The following is a 13,239-nucleotide window of genomic DNA, read 5'->3' on the forward strand; positions in this document are numbered from 1 at the left end:
GTGACAAGAAGATCGTGCCGGTGCTTTGGCGATGGAGATCAAGAAGCACGTGATGATGGCCATATCATGTCACTTATGAATTGCATGTGATGTTAATCCTTTTCTGCACCTTATTTTGCTTAGAACGACGGTAGCATTATGAGGTGATCTCTCACTAAAATTTCAAGACGAAATTGTGTTCTCCCCGACTGTGCACCGTTGCTACAGCTCGTCGTTTCGAGACACCACGTGATGATCGGGTGTGATAGACTCAACGTTCACATACAACGGGTGCAAAACAGTTGCGCACACGGAACACTCGGGTTAAGCTTGACGAGCCTAGCATGTGCAGACATGGCCTCGGAACACATGAGACCGAAAGGTCGATCATGAATCATATAGATGATATGGTTAGCATAGGGATGCTTACCACTGAAACTATACTCAACTCACGTGATGATCGGACTTGAGCTAGTGTAAGTGGATCATGAACCACTCAAATGACTAGAGAGATGTACTTTTTGAGTGGGAGTTTAGCGAATGATTTGATTAAGTTAAACTCTAATTATCTTGAACATAGTCTAAGTCCACTTTGAATATATTTGTGTTGTAGATCATGGCTCACGCGACAGTCATCCTGAATTTTAATACGTTCCTAGAGAAAGCTAAGTTGAAAGATGATGGAAGCAACTTTGTAGACTGGGCTCGTAATCTTAAGCTAATCTTACAAGCTGGGAAGAAGGATTATGTCCTTAGTGCTGCGTTAGGAGATGAACCACCCGCTACGGCTGATCAGGATGTTAAGAACGCTTGGTTAGCACGTAAGGAGGACTACTCAATAGTAAAATGTGCACTCTTGTATGGCTTAGAACCGGGACTTCAACGTCGCTTTGAGCGTCATGGAGCATTTGAGATATTCCAGGAGTTGGAGTTTATCTTTCAGAAGAACGCCCGGATCGAGAGGTATGAGACCTCCGATAAATTCTATGCTTGCAAGATGGAGGAAAACTCGTCTGTCAGTGAACATGTGCTCAAAATGTCTGGGTACTCAAACCGTCTAGCTGAGCTGGGGATTGAACTCCCGCAAGAAGCTATCACTCACAGAATCCTTCAATCACTGCCGCCAAGCTATAAAGGCTTTGTGTTGAACTACAACATGCAAGGGATGAACAAGTCTCCCGGCGAGTTGTTTGCGATGCTGAAAGTCGCAGAGTCTGAACTCCGTAAAGAGCATCAAGTGTTGATGGTGAATAAGACCACTAGTTTCAAGAGAAACGGCAAAGGCAAGAAGGGCAATTCGAAGAAGAGCGGCAAGCCTGTTGCCAATCCGACGAAGAAACCCAAAGCTGGATCTAAGCCGGAAACGGAGTGTTACTATTGCAAGGGTATGGGTCACTGGAAGCGTAATTGCCCCAAGTATCTGGCAGATAAGAAGGCGGGCAAAGAAAAATCAGGTATATTTGATATACATGTTATTGATGTGTACTTAACCGGCTCTCGTAGTAGTGCCTGGGTATTCGATACCGGTTCTGTTGCTCATATTTGCAACTCGAAACAGGAACTGCGGAATAGGCGAAGGCTGGCGAAAGATGAAGTGACTATGCGCGTAGGAAATGGTTCCAAGATTGATGCAATCGCCGTCGGCACTGTGTCACTTCCACTACTGGAATCTGCTGGTTTGCCGACAGCCAGAGCTGACGGCAAAGGACAGTTTAACTGATGGCAAAGGCTTTGCCGTCAGTGAGCTGTCGGCAAAGGTGTCGGCCAAGATTTTATCGGCAATCACCTTCTTTGCCGACAGCCGGAGCTCCACCGACGGCAAAGACTTTGCCATCAGCCTTGTGGCACGGGCTGACGGCAAAGAGAAGTGGCGGCAACGGCGCAGGCCGAGCTCCGTTAGAAGGTTAACGGTAGGCTTTGCCCACAGCCGTAGCAAAGCTGACGGCAAAGCCTCCCCTCTTTGCCCACAGCCGCAGCAGAGCTGACGGCAAAGCCCAAACACCTGGGTCCCCTTGGCCGCCTCTTTGCCGACAGCTAGAGCCCAGCTGACGGCAAAGCCTACCCCTGAGTCCCCTTGGCCGCCTCTTTGCCGACAGCTTTGTCCCAGCTGACGGCAAAGCCGAAAAATTGTGATGCCTAGAGTTGCCAGAATGCACAGGCTGTCGCCACGTGTCCTCTTTGCCGACAGCCCACCGATGGCAAAGGCATTGCCGTCAGTGAGCTGTCGGCAAAGACCCTCTTTGCTTTTTTCCATATTTGTTTTCTCTTAATTCCCTGCATTTGCAAAACATAGATACAAACAGCAACATATATATATTGAATCTGCCCCTAAACAGCACCACAAGTGCATCACAAAGTACGGACAGCACAACACAAGTGCAAACAACACGAATATATGTCATTAAAGTGCAAACAAGATCACAAAGTATTACAAAGCATCACAAGTGTATCCACAAATACAATTGCATTACAAAGTTCATCTAGGACTACACAAGTGCATTAAAAAGTCTCGAGCATCCATCCATATGCCATGCTGCTTTATCAAAATCTGCATAATGAAAAAGAATTTAGAAGAAGAATACAATAAGAAAGAAGTTACCTAAATTAAGCTAAGCAATTAGAAGAAGAAGGGGAAGAAGAAGAAGAAGAACAAGAAGAAGAAGTGGAAGAAGTGGAAGAAGAAGAAGAAGAAGATAGAGAAAAAGAAAGAAGAGAAGTTATCTTTTTCTCCTCTTTCTTCTTCTCTTATTTCTTCATCTCTTGTTTGTTCTTCTCTTCTGGTTTCTTTTAAAACTTTCTAAACTAATTATGTCATTTTTGAGCTCTAATATCAACTAGAATTTACTAAGCTAACTAAACCATGGCTAATATCAACTAGAATTTACTAAGCTAATTAAAGCCTGGCATAATCTAAGTTGATCTAAACAATAAGAAGAATAAGAAGGAGAGGAATAACTTACCAAATGCCAGGAAACGAAGGAGAAGCTGCATCTCCGTTGGTCGCTGGATTGCTAGGGCTCTCACCAGGAGAAGCAAAGGGATCGTGGAATTCAACTCTTGAATGATGCTGCAACAAGGCAAGAGTTAAAATATGTGGTTAGCACGGCAACAGACAATGGTATAAGACCGTGCAAGGTCGGTCATTGAAAGGGAACTCACCGTTCCCACCGGAGAAGGCATCGGTGGAGGGGGCGGCAAATCTTGCTTCTCACACATAGCCTGCAAATTAGTTTTCGAGGAGTCAAAGAAATAGCCTTGTTGCGTCTCACACATGGCCTTGCTTCTCACACAACTGACTTACCGCAACGAAGTCGTGCATGGCCTTCGCATGGGCATTATTGCGTGCCCTCTCCTCGTCAAGCAACCTCTGCGTATTCCGGTCCCTCTCCTCCAACAAGAGCCTGGTGGCCTCCCTCTCCTTCATAAGTGCGGCCTGCAACCACTCCTCAAAAGGAATTTTCATCATCCATCCAGGGACAAAAGAACGAAAGAACTAATGAAGAAAACTAACCTCGATGGCAAGATCAACTGGCCTCGCGCGTTGCCGTATTGCAGGAGCCGAGCTCGTTTGCCTCGACTTGATCTGAGATAGAGTCTCAGTGATAGGGACGAAGCCATCACACATGGCCAGCGTGCCATGACTCTTACCGCCACCAGAGATCATTAACGCCTCTGGATCGATAGGATTCTGGCTCGGGTCAAAGTCAGGCCCGCGCAGCTGTTTGACCACCTCAGAATAAGACGTCATCTTGCTGTAGGCGGACAGGCTTGTGTACGCCGACGGCCCGTCCCCCTCAGAATATGCCTTCGCCGTCTTGTACGAGCCCTTATGGGCCATGCTAAACGCGGCGTATCCCTCAGGCTCGGGCTGGTTATTGTGTTTGGCCTACACGAAAAGACAGAATTAGTACAACAAAAATCATGAACGAACGAATTATAGATGAAACAAAACAAGGCACACATACCCATTTTTTGGCGTATTGCTTGATGTTGACATTGCCTTGGTGGTGTGGCACACCAACCAGTTGGGCACGACGGTCCTTGGCCATAGTGTGGGTGCTCAACCAAGCCTCTGTGCACCACCTGTCCGCTATCATCTCCCAACAATCCATCTTATCGGCCAACCATCTCGGGGGCACCTATGAATGTAAGTTAATGAAGAACGAAACTAAGTATTATAACTAAATAGACCTAACTAGCCCTAAGAATTGATCTTTGGAATGTACATACCTCCATGTACTCGGTCTTATCAAGGAAAATCTTTCGACATTCACTCTTTGTCTTCGGCTCCCCTTGCTTGGCGTACCAATCTCGAACAGCCTGAACACGCATTTCGTGCCTCGTGTTATTCAATAAACTCTTGCACTCTTTCACGAGGTTCTTCTTGGCCGCCTCCTCCGTCCCCTCCTCGACCCTAAAGTGACTCTACAATTATGCCAAATAGATGCACAGATGAATAGTGAAATGATTTGGAAGGAAATAACAATATATAACATTGTATACTTACCCAAAAATCAGCCAACACCTTGTCGGCCACCCTCACGCAAACAACACCATTGACATGTGTGTTTTCCGGGAGCAGAGCGGCTTGGTAGTGCTCCCAGTTGAGTCCTGGCTCGGGAACCATACCCTCACCGGGCAACTGCACTATCCCGGGGAAGTGCTCCCTAAGTAAAGCACCAAGGAGGCAGTTTGGATTCCGGGTATTCTGCGGGTAATCCCACCCCCTACATAATGATAAGGCAAAGACATTAGCTACTTGGTGAAATATAATGATATAAGGTACACAATATATATCAACTTACTTCTCGCCTTCTGGCTTAATTAATGGCTTGTGCTGCAAGTCCAATCGGTCTGGAACTCGTGTCATACCACGTTGGTAGACCGACTAGCTGGCAGCCCCCTCAGCGTCCGCCTCAGCACCCTCCGCCTCAGCCAACGCCTCAGCACCCTCCGCCTCAGCACCCTCCACCTCAGCCTCCGCCTCAGCACCCTCACCCTCCGCCTCAGCCTCCGCCTCAGCCCCCTGCATCGGTGTCTCCTCCTGGACGGTAGGATCCCGCACCGGCGACACCCTCGTCTGCAAGGATGAAGTGGCCGAGGGTGGTGGCGACTGGCTCCTATCATGCAGCCTCCCTCTCCCACGACCACGTCCTCTGCCTCTCTTCTTTCCTACGCCTCTCCCACGGGGTTCCTCGGCAAAGCTCTGCAACAAAGTTCTCCGTAGCTGCCCAGGTGCTATCCTCAACTTATCCCCGCCTGCCATGTCTCACCACCTGTAATGATAAATAGTTAAATAATTAGTACAAATTCAAGGACAATAATTAAGTGAACAATAATAAATACATGAATAATTCAACTAATAATTTATTATTCAAGTTTTGTTACTCTTCTCTTCCTCTTACCACGTTAATTAGATTTTACGAGCCGTTAATCTAGTGGGACCTGATTATAACGGTGCAGATCGAATCACACAAGAAGGAAAAAAACACAGTTCTGTCACGTGATCTTACTCTCCCAATCTCAATCTCACACGTATCTCTAACAAACTCTCATATATAGTTTAAAAAAACTCATATATTGTTTACAGAATGCAGATGTGCATTTCTCCTTAGATATTTCCGCTGATTTATAGTTGAAAAGGGATAAATTGATGTATAAAAGCTAACAATATATGCCTCAAATCAGTGGTCAAGATTCTAAATTTAATTTGTGATATGGTGCATTGCATGGCATAGGCTACTGTTCTGTAGATATATTTTCTACATGCTTGCAGATTCTTACCACTACAACTGAATTATATATATATTTTATAAACATTAAATACAGTAGCTGACATGCATGTTGTGGTCAGATTAAATAGTTTGTCAATTTGCAATGGTTTTCTTATTGCCGCAAATGAAATTGACAGTAATCTCTCTGATGTTTGCTTGCATATCTATGCTGAAAGTCTAGAACATCTTTAAAATCATCAAGGAAAGTCTAGAGCTCTCGTGCCGGACCTGGCGCGGACGGACCGGCGGGAGGGAGAGGCCCCGCGCTTCCAGATTTATACGTTTGTTCCTAATGAAGAGTTAAGACAGCAAGCAGAGGTACGTGCATATTGATGAGACTATATATCAAATAGTTTTCCATGTACACCCCCTTTCGGTCTGTTTGACAACATGGAGTTTGGATTCGAGCCCTTAGGTGGACAGAGTCCTTAACTCCCCATAATGCCCAAACTAATCCTCATTGCAACCCCTTAAAGGTTTCTAACTGTTTGATTCTTTGTGAATTGCACAGATCGATGCTCACATTGGCGGGGTCAATGACATTGCATTCTCTCACACCAACAAGTCCCTATCAATTATTACATGTGGCGATGACAAACTCATTAAGGTGAGGTTGCTCATTATGTCACTGTTGATGTCTATATAACAAATATGTGTAGGTTTATGACGTGCCATATTTTTTTCTATTTTTTCTGCATACTGCCTATATTCAACACATGCAATGCTTGGTGTTTGGCCTACAAGGCTTTCGGTATTGCCTTCTCTTGCTTTAGTTTCTTGTTTGGCCTACAAGGCTTTCGGTATTGCCTAATGTTATGAGCCTGGATTTCCATCCTGTTCAACAAACTATTCTTCTAGGTACATGCTTCAAACACTTAGCTTGGTTCTTGAATTTTTTACTTTGTTAGTGCATATTGTGTATTTTAATATCTCTGCTGTAAAACAGTTGGAACAAATGTTGGTGACATCGGGATATGGGAAGTTGGTTCACGCGAAAGGATAGCACACAAGACATTTAAAGTTTGGGACATTGGCTCATGTACCTTGCCATTGCAGGTCATTATTTGAATGATAAATTCTTGGATCTATTTTATTCCGTTTTGTTAGCCACTTCTAATGTGCTGTAAGCCTGCAATTAGCAGCATTCTGACTTATATTGTGAGTTCTGAACTTCTAATGCATAAAATGTGTTGTTCTTTGTTCAGGCTGCACTAATGAAAGATGCTGCAATATGTGTCAATAGGTGTCTGTGGAGCCCTGATGGAAATATTCTAGGTATGGAAACAGGCAGTTCAGCTGCATTATTAATACGCGCCATTTTTCAATAAAAAGATAGCATTTGGGCATCGTTTTGTGCTCGGGAGTGCATATCATTTGGGCATGCTTCTCTGCTCAGCTGCTAAATGTTGTAAACAAATTTGCAGAACGGGATGAATCTGAAAAGCTGAAGACCTGGAGGAGGGGAGGAGGAGGGGACTCCGGCGGCGTCGGGCGGGGGGGGCGGCGGGGGCCGGGGCGGGCGGCGCCTCGTCGTCCGGCGGCTGGCGGCGGGGGCCGGGGCGGGCGGCGCGGCGAGGGCCCGAGCCGGAGGGGGCGGCGCACGGCGGCGCGGGGCGGGCGCACGGCGGCGCGGGGCCGGCGAGGGGTGGGGCCGGCGCAGGGCGGGGCGGCGCAGTGCGGGGGAGAGAGTATGCGCGGGAGGGTGAGAGAGAGAACGGTTAGTGAGAGAAGTTAAGAGAGGTAGGCACGGGGGGATAAGGCACTTTTCTTTGCCCTCAGCCAGCTGTCGGCAAAGACAGCCGTTAGTCTTTGCCCTCAGCTGGCTGTCGGCAAAGACAGCCCCCGTTTTTTTTTCCTGGTCGAGGCGGCGACTGTGTTAGCCCCTATGCCGTCAGCCTTTCTATGCCGACAGCTTTTTTTGTCCTTTGCCGTCAGCTGGCTACCGGCTTAGATAAAGCGGACGGTAGAGATTTTATTTGCCATCAGCCCCTCCTATGCCGTCAGCTTTCATTTTGGCTGAGGGCAAAGTCTCTTTGCCGTCAGCCCCGTGAAATTGCTGACGGCAAAGCATAAAGCTGTTGGCAAACTAGCAGATTCCAGTAGTGTTCAGTTACCATCAGGATTAGTGATGAACTTAAATCATTGTTATTTAGTGCCTGCGTTGAGCATGAACATTATATCTGGATCTTGTTTATTGCGAGACGGTTACTCCTTTAAGTCAGAGAATAATGGTTGTTCTATTTCTATGAGTAACATCTTTTATAGTCATGCACCGAATGTGAGAGGATTGTTCATATTGAATCTTGATAGCGATACGCATATACATAACATTGAGACCAAAAGAGTTAGAGTTAACAATGATAGCGCCATATTTTTGTGGCACTGCCGCTTAGGTCATATTGGTGTAAAACGCATGAAGAAACTCCATGCTGATGGACTTTTGGATTCACTTGACTTTGATTCACTTGACACGTGCGAACCATGCCTCATGGGCAAGATGACTAAGACTCCGTTCTCAGGAACAATGGAGCGTGCAAGTGACTTGTTGGAAATCATACATACCGATGTGTGTGGTCCGATGAGCGTGGAGGCACGCGGCGTATATCGTTATTTTCTCACCTTCACTGACGATTTAAGTAGATATGGTTATGTCTACTTGATGAAGCACAAGTCTGAAACATTTGAAAAATTCAAGCAATTTCAGAGTGAAGTGGAAAATCATCGTAACAAGAAGATCAAGTTCTTGCGGTCTGACCGTGGGGGTGAATATCTGAGTTTCGAGTTTGGTGCTCACTTAAGACAATGTGGAATTGTTTCACAGTTAACACCGCCTGGAACACCACAGCGTAATGGTGTGTCAGAACGTCGTAATCGTACTCTATTAGAGATGGTGCGATCTATGATGTCTCTTACTGATTTGTCGTTATCATTTTGGGGCTATGCATTAGAAACAGCTGCATTCACTTTAAATAGGGCACCATCAAAATCCGTTGAGACGACACCATACGAACTGTGGTATGGCAAAAGGCCAAAGTTGTCGTTTCTTAAAGTTTGGGGATGTGATGCTTATGTCAAAAAGCTTCACCCTGAAAAGCTGGAACCCAAAGCGGAAATGTGCGTCTTCATAGGTTACCCAAAAGAGACAGTTGGGTACACCTTCTATCTCAAATCCGAGGGCAAAGTGTTTGTTGCTAAAAACGGAGCTTTTCTCGAGAAGGAGTTTCTCTCGAGAGAATTGAGTGGGAGGAAGATAGAACTTGACGAGGTTGTCGAACCTCTCATCCCTCTGGATGGTGGCGCAGGGCAAGGGAAACCTCTGTCATTGCGACGCCGGTTGAGGAGGAAGTTAATGATGATGATCATGAAACTCCAGTTCAAGTTTCTGTCGAACCACGCAGGTCGACGAGACCATGTGCTGCTCCAGAGTGGTACGGTAATCCCGTCTTATCAATCATGTTGTTAGACAACAATGAACCTACGAATTATGAAGAAGCAATGGTGGGCCCAGATTCCAACAAATGGCTGGAAGCCATGAAGTCCGAGATAGGATCCATGTATGAGAACAAAGTGTGGACTTTGGAGGTACTACCTGAGGGCCGCAAGGCTATTCAGAACAAATGGATCTTTAAGAGGAAGACGAACGCTGACGGCAATGTGACCGTTTATAAAGCTCGACTTGTGGCAAAGAGTTTTTCACAAGTTCAAGGAGTTGACTACGATGAGACATTCTCACCCGTAGCGATGCTTAAATCCGTCAGAATCATGTTAGCAATAGCTGCATTTTTCGATTATGAAATCTGGCAGATGGATGTCAAAACGGCGTTCCTTAACGGTTTCCTTAAGGAAGAGTTGTATATGATACAACCCGAAGGTTTTGTCGATCCTAAGAATGCTAACAAGGTGTGCAAGCTCCAGCGATCCATTTATGGACTGGTGCAAGCATCTCGGAGTTGGAACAAACGCTTTGATGAGGCGATCAAAGCATTTGGGTTTATACAAGTGGTTGGAGAATCTTGTATTTACAAGAAAGTGAGTGGGAGCTCTGTGGCGTTTCTAATATTATATGTGGATGACATATTACTGATTGGAAACAACGTAGAGTTTTTAGAGAGCATAAAGGATTACTTGAATAAAAGTTTCTCTATGAAGGACCTAGGATAAGCTGCTTACTTTCTAGGCATTAAGATCTATAGGGATAGATCAAAACGCCTGATAGGACTTTCACAAAGCACATACCTTGATAAAGTTTTGAAGAGGTTCAAAATGGAACAGTCCAAGAAAGGGTTCTTGCCAGTTCTACAAGGTACGAGATTGAGTAAGACTCAGTGCCCAGCAACTGATGAAGATAGAGAGCATATGCGCTCCGTCCCCTATGCTTCAGCCATAGGTTCTATCATGTATGCGATGTTGTGCACTAGACCGGATGTTAGCCTGGCCATAAGTATGGCAGGTAGGTTCCAGAGTAATCCAGGAGTGGATCACTGGACAGCGGTCAAGAATATCCTGAAGTACCTGAAAAGGACTAAGGAGATGTTTCTCGTGTATGGAGGTGACGAAGAGCTCGCCGTAAAAGGTTACGTCGATGCAAGCTTTGACACAGATCCAGACGACTCTAAGTCGCAAACCGGATACGTATTTATTCTTAATGGGGGTGCAGTAAGCTGGTGCAGTTCCAAGCAAAGCGTCGTAGCAGATTCTACATGTGAAGCAGAGTACATGGCTGCCTCGGAGGCGGCTAAGGAGGGTGTCTGGATGAAGCAGTTCATGACGGATCTTGGAGTGGTGCCAAGCGCACGGAATCCAATAACCTTGTTCTGTGACAACACTGGTGCCATTGCCTTAGCAAAGGAACCACGGTTTCACAAGAAGACCAGACACATCAAACGACGCTTCAACCTCATCCGCGACTACGTCGAGGGAGAGGACGTGAATATATGCAAAGTGCACACGGATCTGAATGTAGCGTACCCGCTGACTGAACCTCTTCCACGGCCAAAGCATGATCAACACCAGAACTGTATGGGTGTTAGATTTATTACAATGTAATTCACATGGTGATGTGAGGGCTAGATTATTGACTCTAGTGCAAGTGGGAGACTGTTGGAATTATGCCCTAGAGGCAATAATAAATATAGTTATTATTATAATTCCTGTATCAAGATAATCGTTTATTATCCATGGTATAATTGTATTGAATGAAGACTCATTTACATGTGTGGATACATAGACAAAATACCGTCCCTAGCAAGCCTCTAGTTGGCTAGCCAGTTGATCAAAGATAGTCAGTGTCTTCTGATTATGAACAAGGTGTTGTTGCTTGATAACTGGATCACGTCATTAGGAGAATCACGTGATGGACTAGACCCAAACTAATAGACGTAGCATGTTGATCGTGTCATTTTGTTGCTACTGTTTTCTGCGTGTCAAGTATTTATTCCTATGACCATGAGATCATATAACTCACTGACACCTGAGGAATGCTTTGTGTGTATCAAACGTCGCAACGTAACTGGGTGACTATAAAGATGCTCTACAGGTATCTCCGAAGGTGTTAGTTGAGTTAGTATGGATCAAGACTGGGATTTGTCACTCCGTGTGAACGGAGAGGTATCTCGGGGCCCACTCGGTAATACAACATCACACACAAGCCTTGCAAGCAATGTAACTTAGTGTAAGTTGCGGGATCTTGTATTACGGAACGAGTAAAGAGACTTGCCGGTAAACGAGATTGAAATAGGTATACGGATACTGACGATCGAATCTCGGGCAAGTAACATGCCGAAGGACAAAGGGAATGACATACGGGATTATATGAATCCTTGGCACTGAGGTTCAAACGATAAGATCTTCGTAGAATATGTAGGATCCAATATGGGCATCCAGGTCCCGCTATTGGATATTGACCGAGGAGTCTCTCGGGTCATGTCTACATAGTTCTCGAACCCGCAGGGTCTGCACACTTAAGGTTCGACGTTGTTTTATGCGTATTTGAGTTATATGGTTGGTTACCGAATGTTGTTCGGAGTCCCGTATGAGATCACGGACGTCACGAGGGTTTCCGGAATAGTCCAGAAACGAAGATTAATATATAGGATGACCTCATTTGATTACCGGAAGGTTTTCGGAGTTACCGGGAATGTACCGGGAATGACGAATGGGTTCCGGGAGTTCACCGGGGGGGCAACCCACCCCGGGGAAGCCCATAGGCCTTGAGGGTGGCACACCAGCCCTTAGTGGGCTGGTGGGACAGCCCAAAAGGGCTCTATGCGCCAAGAAGAGAAAATCAAGAGAAAAAGAAAAAAAAGGAGGAGGAGTGAAGGAAGGGGGACTCCCTCCCACCAAACCAAGTCCAACTCGGTTTGGGGGGGGGGGAGTCCTCCCCCCTTGGACTCGGCCGACCCCCTTGGGGCTCCTTGAGCCCCAAGGCAAGGTCCCCTCCCTCCCACCTATATATACGGAGGTTTTAGGGCTGATTTGAGACGACTTTTCCACGGCAGCCCGACCACATACCTCCACGGTTTTTCCTCTAGATCGCGTTTCTGTGGAGCTCGGGCGGAGCCCTGCTGAGACAAGGTCATCACCAACCTCCGGAGCGCCGTCACGCTGCCGGAGAACTCTTCTACCTCTCCGTCTCTCTTGCTGGATCAAGAAGGCCGAGATCATCGTCGAGTTGTACGTGTGCTGAACGCGGAGGTTCCGTCCATTCGGTACTAGATCGTGGGACTGATCGCGGGATTGTTCGCGGGGCGGATCGAGGGACGTGAGGACGTTCCACTACATCAACCGCGTTCACTAATGCTTCTGTTGTACGATCTACAAGGGTACGTAGATCACTCATCCCCTCTCGTAGATGGACATCACCATGATAGGTCTTCGTGCGCGTAGGAAATTTTTTGTTTCCCATGCGACGTTCCCCAACAGTGTTTCATCATGGAAAGTGTTGTTGATAGCACTTGCAATCTCACACATAGCATCAGTCAGGTTGCTACACTGGAGTGAGTCCACCTCAGTCAAACGAGATGACCTCCTTCTCTTTTTATTAGAAGTGGGTAAAGGGTCCTGAGTGGCACTACCATTAGGAAGTGCAAAGTTTGACCCAGGAAGATCTTCCAAGACCTCATCAGTTGTTCCTTGCCCCTCCCTGACATTAGGTTTATCCTTGTCTTCCACAACAATAGGCATTCTCAGTGGCACACATGTTTCCATTGAATAAATCCCGGTGGCATGCTTATTAGCAAAGCACGGTTGCATATAATTGTAAAATGTGGGGAATTGAGCAATTCGGCATCCGTTGGATGATCTTGCAACACCATTTGAACAGTACAACAATTGTTTTAGAACACCAAGTCACACATGAATTGTTTTACAACACCACGAGTCATGATACATCAAATGTTTGGTAGCCCTCTATTCGCCCACATCTGATTTGCAAATTCATCTCTCTTTTGATCCCAAGAATTATTGTCATGGATAATATCATTGTGAT

This window comes from Hordeum vulgare, chromosome 7H (assembly GCF_904849725.1).
Source record: "Hordeum vulgare subsp. vulgare chromosome 7H, MorexV3_pseudomolecules_assembly, whole genome shotgun sequence".
NCBI lineage: Eukaryota > Viridiplantae > Streptophyta > Magnoliopsida > Poales > Poaceae > Hordeum > Hordeum vulgare.